At 35.1% G+C, this 15,929-nt stretch overlaps 1 protein-coding gene across 2 annotated transcripts in view; it reads right to left on the bottom strand.

The window, feature by feature from the left end:
• csrnp3 (cysteine-serine-rich nuclear protein 3) overlaps positions 1-15,929 on the bottom strand; it is a 47,104-nt gene that overhangs the window by 13,854 nt on the left and 17,321 nt on the right. The window contains exon 1 of one of the 2 annotated variants that reach the window (XM_088605420.1): positions 4,613-4,870. The exons of the other annotated variant lie outside the window; for it this stretch is intronic. The gene's annotated coding sequence lies outside the window, so the exon portion shown is untranslated. Of the gene's footprint in view, positions 1-4,612; positions 4,871-15,929 lie in introns of those variants that run through there. 2 annotated transcript variants of the gene reach the window in all.

Here is a 15,929-nt window from a genome sequence, read left to right as displayed (position 1 = left end):
TATTTAGATTATGGTAATTTAGCTATTAGCCTTATCTTGTATCAAAGTGATGTAAAATTCAGACAAAGGACCTTTTGTAATTTTGCATTTACAAATATATTTAGTACTACAGTATATTGGAGCGGAGCGGTGGCTAAGGATCTGCACCTTTGGCTAGAAGGTTGCCAGTTCAAATCCCACAGCTGGCAGAGCAATCCCACTGTGTGTCTCATGGAGAGCAAGCTGGGGTATAAAAAAAGATAATTCCTTATGCAAGAAATTGTAAAGGGTTAATAAAGTGATGTTATTATGTTGTTGTTGTTATTATTATTATAATATTGTAGAAGAACACCTTAATAAATCTGTGCTAATTTATAGCTAAACTAGTAGCATAGAACTATTGCTTCACAATGTTGCTAAGCAACATACAGGATATTCATCAAACTTCTTGAGGTCTCGGTGAACAATTTCTGGAGAATTATGTAAACTTTTCTTTGTTCTAAAAGTGTTTGCTGATCGTGAGAAATGGGTGAAAATGTATTCTAGATCATAGCTGCAGAGAACATTAGTAACAATTTTGTGTAATCTCACACACTTAAATGCCCAGGAAAATTAATTGTTGTTAAATATACTTAGATTACTTACACTACAGTGCACGTGAATGGATTACTAGTGAAATACAGTTTGTGGGATAAATTGTATAATTGTATTGAACATAATTACTGTATATGCACAGTTGTTTATTTTAGATATTTTATGATATGGAATATGATATGGAATAACACAAATCTAACATTTGCAGGATCCTATTATATAACGATCATAAGTAAAAACTAAATAATACAAGATGACTATGGTTTTAGCAGCAATATATAATGAAGTGTTTTTGGAACAACTGAATTCCGTCCATTGATTAAAGAATAAACAGTAACTTTGAAGAGTGTTTCAAGATAAGCCCTGCATTCTAATTGAGAGAAGATTCTAATGAATGACTTTGCAAAGCTAAATGAGATGCGATTTTGTAACTACTCATTAATTAGAATTCATCAATTTGAAACCACTTGCTTTCCACGTCTCACTCAGAGTATTTGGTAACATCATGAAGGCAACTCATGAAGTAGGCCTATTCCTTCATCACCCTTCACTGAATGTTGATTAAGCAATAAAGCCTTAAAAAGCAAGGCGAGGCTGGTGGCTGATGAATAACATGCAACATATCTTGCTTTTCTGTATGAATTCTCCTGTCAGTTAATTTTGGAACTCATAACAGTGTTGACTGTTTATATACTGCATGCAATGTTAATTAAAAACATATAATATATTGTACCTATTAATCAAAAATCCAGATTTTCTAGATTAAGATTTTATCTACTGTACTGTATGTAGTGTGAGAGGACTGTTTCACTGATAATAATATGGATTAAGACAATAGCGTATCTAAGAAGGGAAAGCCCAGATGTGTACTGTCATATACAGTACAGTAGATCAGATCTAAATGTAAAACAGGCTGGTTATTTTAGCAGAGGACAGATCTAAAAACAGATCTTTAGTGGGGATTATATAATCCAGTAATGGCATGCTGTATCAACTACACAAATGCACACTGCGTGTTATAGATACATTATTAGAACATATTATTTAGAATTATAATTCTATAAGCGTTATGAGATTATTCCAAACCGTAACACTAAGACATTTTTTTCATGGCTAAACTTCTACATCACCTCAAAAATAAAGCATTGAAATAACTAAAAAGTACCTTTGACAGCATCGTATGCATGTTTTGAGAAAATAAAATCTGAATTAATGGGAACGCATAGGCTGTCAGTGCTATGGTCATGAAAGTGCTACATTAAAATGTAAGACCCTGATTCCAGTGTTCTGATAGTTTGTAAAAAAGCAGAGATTCAAAATGGAACCTCTACTACAGTAACATATTTTCTGTCTTAAAATAACTGTCACCAAGGTGGACAGAAAATATTCTCTTGACACACAATGGAACCCAGATGTGAGAAAATATGACGGGTAGTTTTTGCTATAGAAACAGACAGCCCCAAGACAGAGGGAAAGACAGGCAGCTTAACCTGTAGGTGCCAGTATCTGTGAAAACAGCTTGTAGGGAGTTCCATTCAATAGGACATTGTTTGAACCGGAGTAGCTTTTCATTATCAGCCGATTTCAGATGCAAGTGGGATTTCTAACACCCAGAGATAGAGCCCGCAAAAGAGATAGCCACCAGTGGTTTGCAGAAAGCAACAATTCATGTGCCCATTGTCACACAGGCTTGTCTGAATCTGGAAAAGCTCCAAAAGAAGCTTAGTATAACATCATTTGGAATGCATGGTGTCAACTGTTAGCGGGAGAGGGAGTCTCTGTGGTGTTTTGCGGAGTGCTCTTTTGGCCTGGTCAGAATACACCGAGCAGTAAAAGACTGCTGCACACAGAGGATCTCTATGCTCGCCCAACAGCGATTCAGTTTTACTCCTGAGTCTTCCACCTTTCATTATGCACTTGAACACAATTCTAAATGTGTGAAAGGGAAAATATAATGGGTGGATTTTCCCATGTCCTTTCATTAAGATGTGGTGAAGATGCTCTTTTTATTCTGTCTGAATGTGCCAGAGTAAATACTAATTAGCGTAAGCCTAAAACATTATTTATATTGAAAATAAAAGTGAGCACGTAAAGCAGTTACACTTAGGATGAAAGGATCAGAATGTCATGAATTTACTCATGATATTCGAATTTATAACATTTAACACTTCAACACCATTACTTTGTAATAGTTATTTACCTATACCGCATATACACAAACATGAATGTGAAAGTGTTTCATCTTACAAAACATCACAAGATAACCTATTCTCTAACTGGATAGACAGAGTTATTTTAATAAAATATGAAAATAGCACAAAGTCATTTCTAACAGCAACTCTGAGAAACTAAAATCACATTATGAATGTAACTCACAGCATTCAGTTCACAATAAAGTATAAAAATTGAAAAAAAGTTATAGAGTAAACACCACTATATAGAGTACAACATGTATTCAGAAAATTCAAGTACTATTTTTTTTCTATAAACCAGGAAAGAGAGATCATGATTTTCTTTTCATTATATTACCATGTTCTATTTTGAAAATATAAACAGAAAGCCCAAAACAAACTTCCAAATTACTGATACATTTAATATAGCATTGTTTTTCGAATCTAGTAAATCAGGGTGTTTTCTATTCTTGGTTTAAGGCCTGCTCTCCAGCCTGAAATAACCCTTGGCCCCCTGTATTTGCAGGCAAAGCCTCTTCCCCTTGCATACAGCTCATCTTGGTCAGCACTAGAATAGAGAGAAAAGGAGAAGCAAGAGCTGCATTTCAGTCTTAGCACCAGGGAGACCTATCCCAGAGGTGGGGGAGTGGGGGTGGGGGGTTATTTTTGACTATCTATAGATATAGCTGTAAACCTTTACCTTAAAAGCATCATTAGTACTTTCCCCCTGACTGACAAAACCCTTCATGTTCTCAGCACACAGCATATGCAGCCCCTAGCTTTGATACCCAAAGTGGTTTCCATGGAGATTCCAGTATGCTTGCACCATTAGTGATCTGATATTTGAAAGTAACCCAGCAATTATATACCTGACAATTTAGGCCTTCATGTTCCTGAAAAAATATAATAGTGATTTTGCTATATAATTCAGATTGAGCAAACAAAAAAAATTAATAAAAACCAAGATATAACGATGATTTGATAATCACCAAAAACCACAGTCACCATCCAACAGCATTTTAAATGAAAATGTAAAACCCTCCTTAAGAGCTAAAGTTGATAAGATACTCAAACACATTTTAAACACTTTAATAAATTTCTTAATGAGCAGCTACTGTACATTTACATATTGTATACACTTTTGTATTATAGGTGGCTTAATGTAACTGTAAAAAAGGATACATACAGTAGTTGGTATGGAAAAAATGCATGGACAAAATTGGATTTTTCTTCTTGTAGTCTTAGATAAAGATGAAAAGGCTTGTAACAAAATGACCATATCCAAGGATAATCAAAGGCTCTGTCTTGGCAGGCTAAGAATTGGCATGACATCATATGCAGTACAGTAGGTAATGATAGCAGACTTTTCTACTTCTAGGCTTCTAAGAGGGTCAGAGCAACACTTGCTGTTCTGCAATACCATGCAGCTCCTCCTTTGTGCTTCAACCTGAATCGGAACCAACATCAAATTCAGACTGGACCATAAGTCAGACAAACCTTGCCACAGCACAAGAAAATATGAAAAAAAAATGCAGCAAAAATGTAAAAAGCCCCTCCCAGATCTCTGATTACAGCATTAAAATCTAGCTAAAATATAAAGATCCACCCCCCCGTTTCTCCGGAAGACCTTAGATTTTTTAAATCAGAATGGAAGTTTAAGTCAGCTGCCTCATTAGTTATATGAAGAAGTGAGATATTAATCTCACACTGTAAACTGCATTAGACACACAGTATAACAATGGAACAACATACTCCAGGCATACAAGCATGCCTAATGCTTTTAACACCTACTGTATGTCTTGGTACATTAGCTCTGTGAAGAGTAAATTAGGCAACACTTTGTTCCAGCCCTCAGCACAGCAACTGACCTGTTTCGACTGGTATATTCCCACTTCTTTGCCTTCTTGGAAATCAGAGCAATGAAGTTATTTAAAAAAATAATGGTAATAATAAATTAAGGACTTCCATACTGCTTTAGTCCATTGAGTTGCACTGTTGTTCTCAGAGGCACAGCAGAAACCTGTGAATTTCCCAGCACTGACTGACACCGCCGGTACCATATGCTTTATTGTTTAATGACGAGAGGCGCTCTCTGCACAAAGGCTCATTAGCTGCTGCCGGCTGAATAGCTCCAGTCTGACTGAGGCTGCCTGTGAGATCACATGGGTGGGATGTCTGAGAGATCCAGGCGTGCCTATGTTCATACCGTCTGCAGATATTTTTACCAGCTAAATACTAGGGAAAATGCCAGATACAGTGCAATAATGATCAGATTTATGGGTTTTGTTCTTTTAATTTAGAAGAAAATAACATACAGTTCAAATGTCAAAGAACCAGTATCCATGATTTGAGGTATAATTGTGAATGAGGTACAGAATAAAAAAGCAACAGGATAGCAGCAACATAAATTCAGAGTTCCGTCTTAATCATGTTCTGAATACTTCTGGCTCCTGGATACATTTACTGTATGAGAAAACCTATAAGTACTATACCCGGTTTTGAGAAATTATATTTTTCCCTAGGGCTGCAATAAAATGCTCAAATTAAAAATAGCCAATTAAATACTTTCTTTGAATCCAGTCTTTCAAATTTTATGTGTTGAGTCGTACTACTCCTGTTTAAGATTATTTTCCCCTTAGTTCAACAAAAATGTTATAGAAAAAGATAAATTTTCTGATCAGACAACAAAGACTTAAATTAAGGGAAGGCATGATTAATTTAATCATTGCCCTTATTAGGGAGAGTCAAAACTATGATTTTAAGGCAGTATCATTAACATAATCAGTTACATTTAAGAATTTAAGCATAAAAGCACAAGATGGATAACTTGTTTTATGATCAGACACTGAAGGGATTTAAACATTTGTCTCAATGTATGCAGCCTTCACTTGCAAGATCATGAACTGCACATGATTTATGACCCATGCACATACTGTACAACATAGCCATGGAAACTTCCTCTGATTTATTATAATCAGTCATTATACAATTACTAGATTAAACCTACCTATTTAAAGAGCATATTTGTTTTTAACATATCTAATTAAAGAACACTGACACAACCTATTTAATAACGGACACACCAATTGCACTCTAAGAACCTCCTATCTCAAGAAGCCTTAATAAATATTACAAAGATGTTACACTCTTTTCAGCTTGAATAGGACGATATAATTTTTACAGCCATTTGGACAAGGAACAGCATCAGTTTTGGTGCACTTCCTTTCCCAGAGCAGAGGTTTAATCCACTGTTTTACTGCCAAAAATAAAATTCTGCCAACTAACCGCTAACAGATGCAATACTGACTCTTGTTGCAGATTTCTTGCAGCTATCCAGTTACTACTGAATGTGAGTCTTTCCACCTTTGGCTTTATTAAAATGGCAGTAGCTCATAACAGCAATTGTCCAATGAGATAACACACTTCCCACCCAATGATTTTCCTTTTTGCTTAGGACTGCTGAATAAAAAATACATATAAATATTTTTGAATGTCAATAAGTGCTACTTTAAAACATACTTTCAATGAAAATAATGGCATTATTGGCCACACACTTTTTTTTTTGTCTAATGAATTACATCTACTGTTTTGGCTTAACAATTAATCTTTCAATACCTGAAGTGGAAAGTGACATTCTGCCAAAGCAATAGTACAGTATTAATGCTTATATTGTCGCATATATTACAACTCCCATTGAGAGCTGAAGTGCACAACTGTAAACTATTTTTTTATGATTCAAACAGATTGAAAAAACATAAAAAACTGTAACAAATGGAGAGGTATTTTAATAAGATATTAAAAGATGCACAAACGACAGAGGATAATAAAAACTGACACTGCATTATCCCGTCTTAAGCCAAAACATGTTGCATTTACTCTACGATAGAAAAAGTGCATGGCAATGCCTCAGTTGAATAAGGGAGACATTTTCAGAGAAAAAACAAAATGTTGGTGACACTTTCTTTTAGGGTTTGCAAATGTCACTTTATAAATCCATAACCAACACTAATTAATAAATTAATTAGTCAATTAACAAGGGAACAGCTAGTGTAAGTAAACATTATTAGTTAGGACTAGTTACTATAAAGCCATTAAAACTCTTATTGAATGACACTTTCTTTTCTACATTTACTTGTAACAACAAAAACAGAGGAGCTTTGGTTATTGTTAAAGCAATTCAGTTTATACAAACATTTACACACATTATCACAGCAAAAGAAAACATTTCAGGAAGTGCAGGTGGAATCTGACTGTGAAATGAGCATATACTGTACAACACTGCATGTCTCTGCGAGGAAACAAAACAATCACAAAATTCAAATCACACTGAAGTCTTGCTTGGTGTTGTTTTGCCCTCTGGTTATCAGCTCTAATGGCAGAATATTTCAGTTAACACTAGGTGGCACACCCATTTTAATTTTTCTTGATTTTTTAATGAGCCAGGAAAAATAAAGCATTTTTTTAATTTTCACTTTGCTATTTAGTACAATAATGTACAACATTAGTACATACAGTATGCATGCATATGGATACATTTTGGATAATATGGATACATTTGTATCTTGATCTTGGATTTAGGCAGTACAGTACCTGTGTTTAGTAGTTCTGACGAACTATAAAATCACAATTGATTTCAGGCACCGCTACTGTCTTTGCAAATGGAAAAGAATGTATTGCTTTCAGTTAGTGAGTCTAAAAACCTGGCTTATATACATGAAAAAAAGTATATATATATACTGTATACAGTATATGTTTATAGCTTTGGTCTCTTCTTCAGTTTAGCCTGCAGTTTAGTTCTGCTTTCCTGACCTCTTCCATGACTGTGAACAGTTTAACTTGAGGCTATAATTTAATGGTAGAAATATATTATTTTAGAATAGAAATGCTCACAGCTCTGATTTACTTTATTTAGTAAACAATGTACTTATACATTACTCATAATATATTAATATACAAGATTAAAAACAGGGACATCATGGCTTCACAAACTGATGTCTTAAATAATGCACCGGGAATATTGACCTTCAAATCTGAAGATATGCAATGGAAAGTTAAAAGTGACATCTGTACAAATACGGTAGAACTTGAATGCACAAAAAAGCAAACATTTTCCTTTGCGGCATTCCCTACTGCGACCTAATACACTTGGTACTTTCCACCTTCAAGGCTGGAAGGTTTCTGAAGGTCATGCATTTACATTAATTCTCCCTTACAATATCTGACAGCAAGACACTGAATCTGAATGGAAGAATGCGGTCAAAAGCTTGAGCTCTTAAGTGAAAATAAATCTGTACTATTTAACTATTTTACTTTTTTCAGAAATAATAAACAGAAAACACCAGCCTTTTAGTGAAAAACTGTGTAAATAACAAAAAAAACTGTACATATTTTATACACAAAATGTTTACTAAACTACACAGAAGTTTGCCCAGATAGGAGAACCAAGAAAATCCATTTTCTTTTGGTTTGGTGGAGGTGTTTTTTTATTACAAGCCATTTAGCTCAGATTAAACCTTTTGACACCAGTTTGTTTTTATGGTTATGTTTTATCTGTATTAGTTACAAACTAATACAAACTGAGTGAGTCAATCTAAATGAGAGAGTAATGTGAAACTGTTAATAATTTAATGTTTATGGTGTTTTTTAACTAGTGTGGCCTTTTGTGACAGGTATATGGGCCTGTCGAATTATTTTAATTCAAGAATCACATTTTATTAAGACAAAAGCAGAACAAAAGGATGAGCTATTATTAGTAATTTTGCCATTTAAAGTCAACATGCACATTCAAAGTTGTAGTGGTTGAACATGAGGGCCATATTTACACATAAAGTCCATCTGAGACAGTTAACTCTAATGTAATTCTGGAGATCCAATTTTGCACCTACAAGTGGTATGATTATAGTTCACATTACAAATAAAACATACATTTCAGTACTTATTCAACCATGCACTTAAATACTGAAGCATGCTTTGTAAAGTCTCCTGGTTTCCTCTTTCTTTTTATCTAAAGGGGTTACTGTACCTTTTAAATCCAGTAAAGGTCGAATTCAATCTAGCCCTTCCTCTGTGATGCTGCCTCTAGAAATGTAATTTACATACAGGAAGCTGGTCGTCTCACACAGCCAAAGCTCAAGGGTATTGCATATTTATAATGATCCGTGGGTTGCTGAGCACAGTGCTAGAGACTAGGGTAAATTAACTGAAACCAGAGACCCTATGAAACTGAGGGAGATAGCAACAGACACAATTTAATTTCCTTTTAGTTCTGAGTATTGTTATATAACAAAACAAGCTTAACTTTAAAAGGTTAAACGTAGAATTCTTCACTTTAATGCTTAAATTTATTTGGCGTTTTTCCTTTTCCAATGTGGAATATTCATAAAATATATAAATATATAAACAGCACATGATCAGTATTTTTATTTAGGATTCAGATATTTATATACAACATAGATAATATACACACATATAGACATTATAGTGTAAGTTAATTAATATACTATATATATATAGTATACCATAAAAGCTGCAGAATAAACAAAATTTGAAGCTCATTCAGTAGAACATAATTTAAACAGAAGGATTTATAAATAAAGCATTCAGCACTGAACATGACACCACTATACTACTGACAATGCTCCTGACCTATATTTTCTCTGCTGCGACTCTGTCTTTTAATGTCTGGAAAAATATTAGTCAAATTTAAAAGAGGCCCTTGAAGGAAGCAAAAAAATACACATTTTGGAAAGGATTCATATATTTTAATTTACAGGGCCAAGCAACACACAGTTATATTGAGGTCATATGCAAAGCAGCTGTCCAAACCAGAACACTTAACAAATATTTGTCACTTGTGCTTAAGACTAAACCAAGTGAATGAAGGAATGAAAACCCTCTTGGGAACTTTCAGTGCATTGTATGCAAAGCAGTTTTTCCTTTTCAATTGCAGAAAAAAAAAATACAATTGCCTCCCTCATAGCTGTAACCCAAAAAGACCCACAAAAATCATTCTCTTTTTTTCCCCAATGTCATAGAACTAAAATTTAGGACAAAGAACAAACAAAATGGCAAAACAATGCAAAGACAAAGACTCTATTTTTCAGATCCTTAATGAAGTGTACAATAAAATAAGACTGTTTGATATGTATCTTTGCTTAGGACAAAATTTAGATCGGAAAATGTCTCTGTCACTGATTGTATTACTACTGTAATTGTACATACAGTAGGTTAACCTTTACAAGGATCACTTGAACAGTATACTGTATAATACCGCTCAGATTGCTAATTACAAATGTTATATATACTGTGTTATATTTTACAGCAAATAAAATCAGCACCTCCTGTTCTCAAACAATTTAAATAGGTCTTAAGCTGAACATATGGCAGCATTTCTCATTATTTATTGTTTAATAGACTACAGCATCAAAGGTAAGTTCCTTAATTTCAAACTCCAATAAAAAGGGGACATAGTGAAAGAAAGACTAAAGTAAAAGCCACTATGAAATCAGCTGATACAATGAAGTGCAGAATCAGAGTGCAAGGCCTTTTCTTAGATAATAATCCCTGTTAGATGCAAGGACATTCTCTAAATGACAGGCAGCCTGAAAAGTGAATTCAGGCCAGCTGTCAGATTCATTTAACTCACCATGCTGCTGCTCAGTGCAAATGCTCCACTTTTGGTTTTTTTTCCAGCATAGTTTTTTATATATATATAATCATGGCAGAGGAAAGAATAGAGGAATGCTACCACAACTACAACTAAACGTACTGGGTTTAATTAGCACTGTCTTGACCTCTGCACACCCTGAGGCCAAAAAATGAGAAGTATTAGTTAGAGGGTCAGGAGAGGTTAATTTATGTAGTTTTCTTCTGCATTCTTGGCAAATACCTGAATAAACAGTCCAAAGTGAGTACTTTCACATTAAAACCTATTTTAACAAAAAAAACAGATAACTAGAAGAACGTGGTAGAGGCTATCTGATCACAGCATTTGTGTGACTGTAGAACCTGGAATGAACTTCTTTAATGATCTGCCTTCAGCCTTTGTTGGGCTTTCTAAAGTGATGAGAAAAAATGGGGATGTTTTTTTATACACTATACTTCTCAATCAGCAATGCCCAACTGCCATCATCTAAGAGTGTGAGGAAGGATTTAGGCTTGTTGAGGAAAACTGAAAACACCACTTTTTGGAGGGTTTTGGAACTGAAACGGTGATGATAAGGGAATCTGAAGTATACACTATTAGTGTTACGCCCCCAAGTGTCTAGGGGTAAAGGGGTGTAACATTTAGGATAATTCTTTTGGAAGCAGGGGGGTTTTGGTGAGGGACTAGGAAGCGTGATAACAAGGGTAAGGAACTAGAGTGGTGCCAAAGGAAAGAAAATAACAAACAAAATGGAGCTGGTTAGGACAGTGAGGGAAAGCTAATCTGACTACAAAAGAAAACCCGAAACACATGGTCTTCGGCGTCTTCAACACCCTAGCTAACCTGCACTGACTACCCAAAACCATACAAGACAAACGGCACTCACCCGTACTAAACTAGTGTACTAATACAAAATCAACTAAGTGTGTAAGTGTACCCAACAACCTAAACTAACCTTATATACAAAAGTTCACACAAAAACACAAGTGAACCAGGAATACAAATAAGGGAAAACAAGAGTAATCAACAGGAGCAGGGTACAAAAGAACACAAAAGTTGAACATGTAACACTGGGGCGAGGTAATGACAAAACAAGGATGAACACACAAACAAACGAAAGTACAAAGAAACTTACATAAAACCAACAAAACAACAAAGCCGAAGCTATACGAAAATACACACACACAAAGCAAAACAAACTAACAAACGAAGCCGAAACAATAACCAGGAGCGGAGCGAAGCGAAGCGATAACCAAAACCAAACGGGACCGAAGTCAAACGAAAGGCCTTTTCTTCCTGAAAGCCTCCATGTTAAATAGAGAATAAAATGAGTTCTGATTGGCTGAGGGCTGATTGATGATGACATCATATTGAAACAGTGGTTTGATGGTTGGCCAATGGGGAAGGGAGAACAATCAAGGGTCAGCAGTGTGGACATAACAGAAAAAACACACAGAACACACACTGGGACGTAACAATTAGGAAGTAGCATCAAACCAAACAATTAGTCATTGAAATAAGACTTTGTGTTTTGTTTACCAAATAGATACTGTATATCAAACTTGAATGTAGTGTAAGACAGAGGCTTTTATCACAGCTGTTTTTATACTGGTTCCCTCTGTCATATCGATGTCTTCTTGAACTGAAAAAAGTGTGCTGGCTGTGCTCTGGTTTAAACCTACCCATGGAGCTTTGAGTCATAATAGAGCAGGAGTTGTGTTTATTATAGCCAGAACTTAGTCTATTGAGATACACCTTGCACCTCAGACCAGCCCTTTAATGTAAGTTCTTCTTTACATACTGTACATTCTCTTTATAAATGTAACACATGCATATTAACCTTAACCTATGTTAACATTTAATGGCCTCCATGTACCCCTAACAACCCACCCCCTGAGGAATCATAATACTGAATAAAGCCAGTGACTATCCAGGCAAGCATCGAGTGCAAGGCAGGATACACCCTGGATGGGATGCCAGTCCATCGCAGTGTAAGGTTAATGTCCTTATGCACCAAATCAAATTAAATGTCTTTTAATTTATTTTATTAGAACTCCAGAGTAAATACAGCAGTGCTTACAGAATAAAAAAAAAAACAGAATAAAGAATATTCTCTTTCCAGACATTCTTTTTTATTTTTTAGATCCATAACTGGCACTTAGCCAAAGCATTCCAAGTCTTAGAACAGAGATGGAGCAGGCTGTTTCTGAAAGCTCTGAAGCCAGCCTGGAGCTAGAACCACAGTACCAAAGTTACACTGAAAAAGCAAAGCAGATGTCTTGCTAATCTCTGCACAAATACAATACAACTCATTTTAAACAAAATGCAATGCCTGTGCTTAGCACCTCAATGCATGATTTAGAGCTCATGGGATCTAGATAGCATGGTAGTTCGTGAAGAACCTCACAAAGTTGTTCACTGACAAAATCAATCTCTATAAAAAATGGCAATAAACAAAGGCATTTCAACTGCATCGTGGGGGAAAAGGAACCAGACCTCAGCTATAGTTTTAGTTGGAGGCTGAATCTTACTTAACAAAAAACTTCCACCTTGAAAACCATAATGAGGTCTCAAAGTTTCATGCACTTTTATAATGCGTGCAAACTGCATGCAATCAAGACAATAGAAAGATGGATCCAAATTTATTTTCATAGCGTTGAAGACAGCTGCTACCATAAATCAGAAATTAAAAAGGTCACAGAGAAATTTGCCTTAGCAGGTCATAGGTCAAATTCACTGGCACATTCTGTCTTCTGGATGAGGAGATAGGCTTAATTATGCAGAATTAAAGACAACACTAAATTACACCGAGCTGTTTATGCATCAGATGCATTCAGTTTGTAACTGTGACTCATACTGTACATGTGCCTTGCTTAAGCAAATGTAATGCATTTCAATAAGGTGCCATGCTCTTTGAGTGCTAAATTACTGCACGGTAATTTCATATAACAGCTTTGTAGAATTCTGCCATTATTTTGACTTTCAGTTTAATCACAAACTGATCAGTATATTAAATAAAATGCAAAACTCAAACTCTAATGGCACGTCAACAAGAAATTCTTGAATTTCATCAACAATTGTTTTAACAATTTAAAGTATGTATATAATAGATAAATTGTAAATAGATATCTATTTATGAATATTTGTGCACAAACCTTCAAATTAATTGAACATTATTTACTATCTATTATGGTCAATCGTCTAATATTTTAATAGTGTTGTGGCAAAGTAGCTATTTTATCTAACATTGTTGAGGGATTGATACAGCAAGATATAATGTTTCTAGATTTTTAATGAGATTTCTGTAATAACATTACTTACCCATCTGCTTCCAATAAAATTCCGAGTACTATAATCCTGTAGTCAAAAAATTAAATTAAGCATTCAACACATGCATTACAATATTCAGAAAGTCCAATTAACATATTTTTAAACATCACGTGATATTCAAAATATCTACTGCAAGACACCATTGTTGTATGGGGTCTTCAGTCACATTTTGCACCTAAATCAGGGGTAAAAATGCAGTAAAAAAGTCACTCTTTCATAGAACAGAAACCTTTTTTTTTCATTGTGAAGATTTCCCATGTCATCATTGATGGCAAACTCAAAGGCAATAAGGCTTTGTATTGAGGTTTAGGGATTCAGCTAAAGGTAAGAAGTGCAGAGATAAAGTTAATAAAAATCTTCGGAATGGAGTATAATTTAACAACCAACTGGGACTGCCGATAAACCTCATTTACATGTCTAAACATCCAAATTTAGCTGGTAGGTAATAACTGACTTCAGGTCACTGAATATTTACTGCTTTACTGATGAAATACCAAGCAGTATACAAAATGAGAGCAAAGAACGCACACCCAAAAATCACAGAGGTGCTGTCCAGAACCAAATGCTATATAAACAGTGGAGACAGCTGGACGCATACTCTATATGCCAAGATAAATTTTATTTAACAGTTGTCAACGTTTCAGCAAACAAGCCTTCATCACAATAAGCTTGTTTGCCTGACACTTGTTTATCCTGATGATGGGTTATTTGCCGAAAAGCTGACAACTGTTTATTAAATTTTACTTTGGAGTATTGGGTACTCTGTATTTTCCAGCTAAGTCTACTGTTTGCACTGAAAACCAAGTGCTATACTCTGCTATATACCCTTCCCCCTTCCAGAAATGCTAGAGTTGGACTTTTATGCTGAATATTCTACTAAATAAAAAGAATGACAATCACGCAAATGCACAACAAAAATATTCTGGTAAGAATAATGAGAACAATAGTGCTTTTATGAATTGACTATTCAAATTTAGCTTTCTGAAAAGCAAATTGTCTAGAGTGTTTCAAGGCAGAAAATATCATTATATTATGCAATACATTAAAGTTTTCCCATTAGTTAAAGCCCATGGTAGGGAATAATAATCAAAAGTTAAGAAACAATTTATTTGATCAAGATATTTTTTTTAAAAGAAAAACGTGGAGCTCTTGTGCAAATAGTGCTATCTGCTCTTGACAACCAAGGTTTATTAAGTTGGTGTCACAAGGGAAATAAATTAAATTTCAAGCAGCTTTCCTCCGGTTCAAAGAGCTGAATAAAGTGAATCAACCATTTAACTCTTAAGCGCGAGAGTTCAATTTACTAAAGAACGCAGGATGCGGATGGTTTCTAAAATGTGGTGTGAAAAGGGAATCTTGAAAATAGAATTGATTGTATTTACACTAGTGGCACTGTGAAATGAAGCCCAACGTTTGGCAAAATATTCATTACAATGATCAAATGGAAGGTGTCCCCTGAACATAAAATCAAAAATATGGTTTTACTTTTGCCCACACTGCAACACAATTTTAGCAATACCACTACTTTGCCTCATTTTACTTAATTTAGAAGTCAGAGATGTTTGAGGCCATACATTGAACTTAATCGGTTCTTGCTCCGTTTGCATTCCCAGCCTACAAGCATCTAAACTGGGTATTTTTGGTCACAAGGCTGTCCTACCAGACCACCCAAGCCTCCAGCTCCTGCTAAAAGTAAACCGACTACAAACAAGGATTTGACAAACTCAACAAGTATGGTGGAGGAGAACACAAAAACTATAGTTATGTTCTTCTGTTTTTGTATTTCTGTTTAGAATATGCATGTTATTTTTCAATATACCTACCAGACGTTTCGTCTCTGATTGTGTGTTTTTTACGTCTTGTTTCTTTTGCTTGTTCTTCTGCCAGGTAGACAAATAATAATAATAATTAATAATAATTGCTTACACTTATATAGTGTTTTTCTGGACACTCCACTCAAACCGCTTTACAGGTAATGGGGACTCCCCTCCACCACCACCAATGTGCAGCATCCACCTGGATAAACACAAATGACCTGTGCTCTATGAGCAGGATTACGTCTTCAATTGATATTAAAGAGCACAAAGCTGAGTGTTTATCTACAGACTTGCGAACAACATCACTAGGACTACAGAGGTGTATGTAAGGTGGCCAGACCCAGGCAGCCAGATGTTTCAATTCTGGTCATATTGGAAGGACCAAGAGATGTA

This window comes from Lepisosteus platostomus, chromosome 14 (assembly GCF_059453375.1).
Source record: "Lepisosteus platostomus isolate fLepPlt1 chromosome 14, fLepPlt1.hap1, whole genome shotgun sequence".
NCBI classification, from domain to species: domain Eukaryota; kingdom Metazoa; phylum Chordata; class Actinopteri; order Semionotiformes; family Lepisosteidae; genus Lepisosteus; species Lepisosteus platostomus.
The sequence above is the reverse complement of the archived record's forward strand: the minus strand, read 5'-3'. Positions and strand labels throughout refer to the sequence as shown.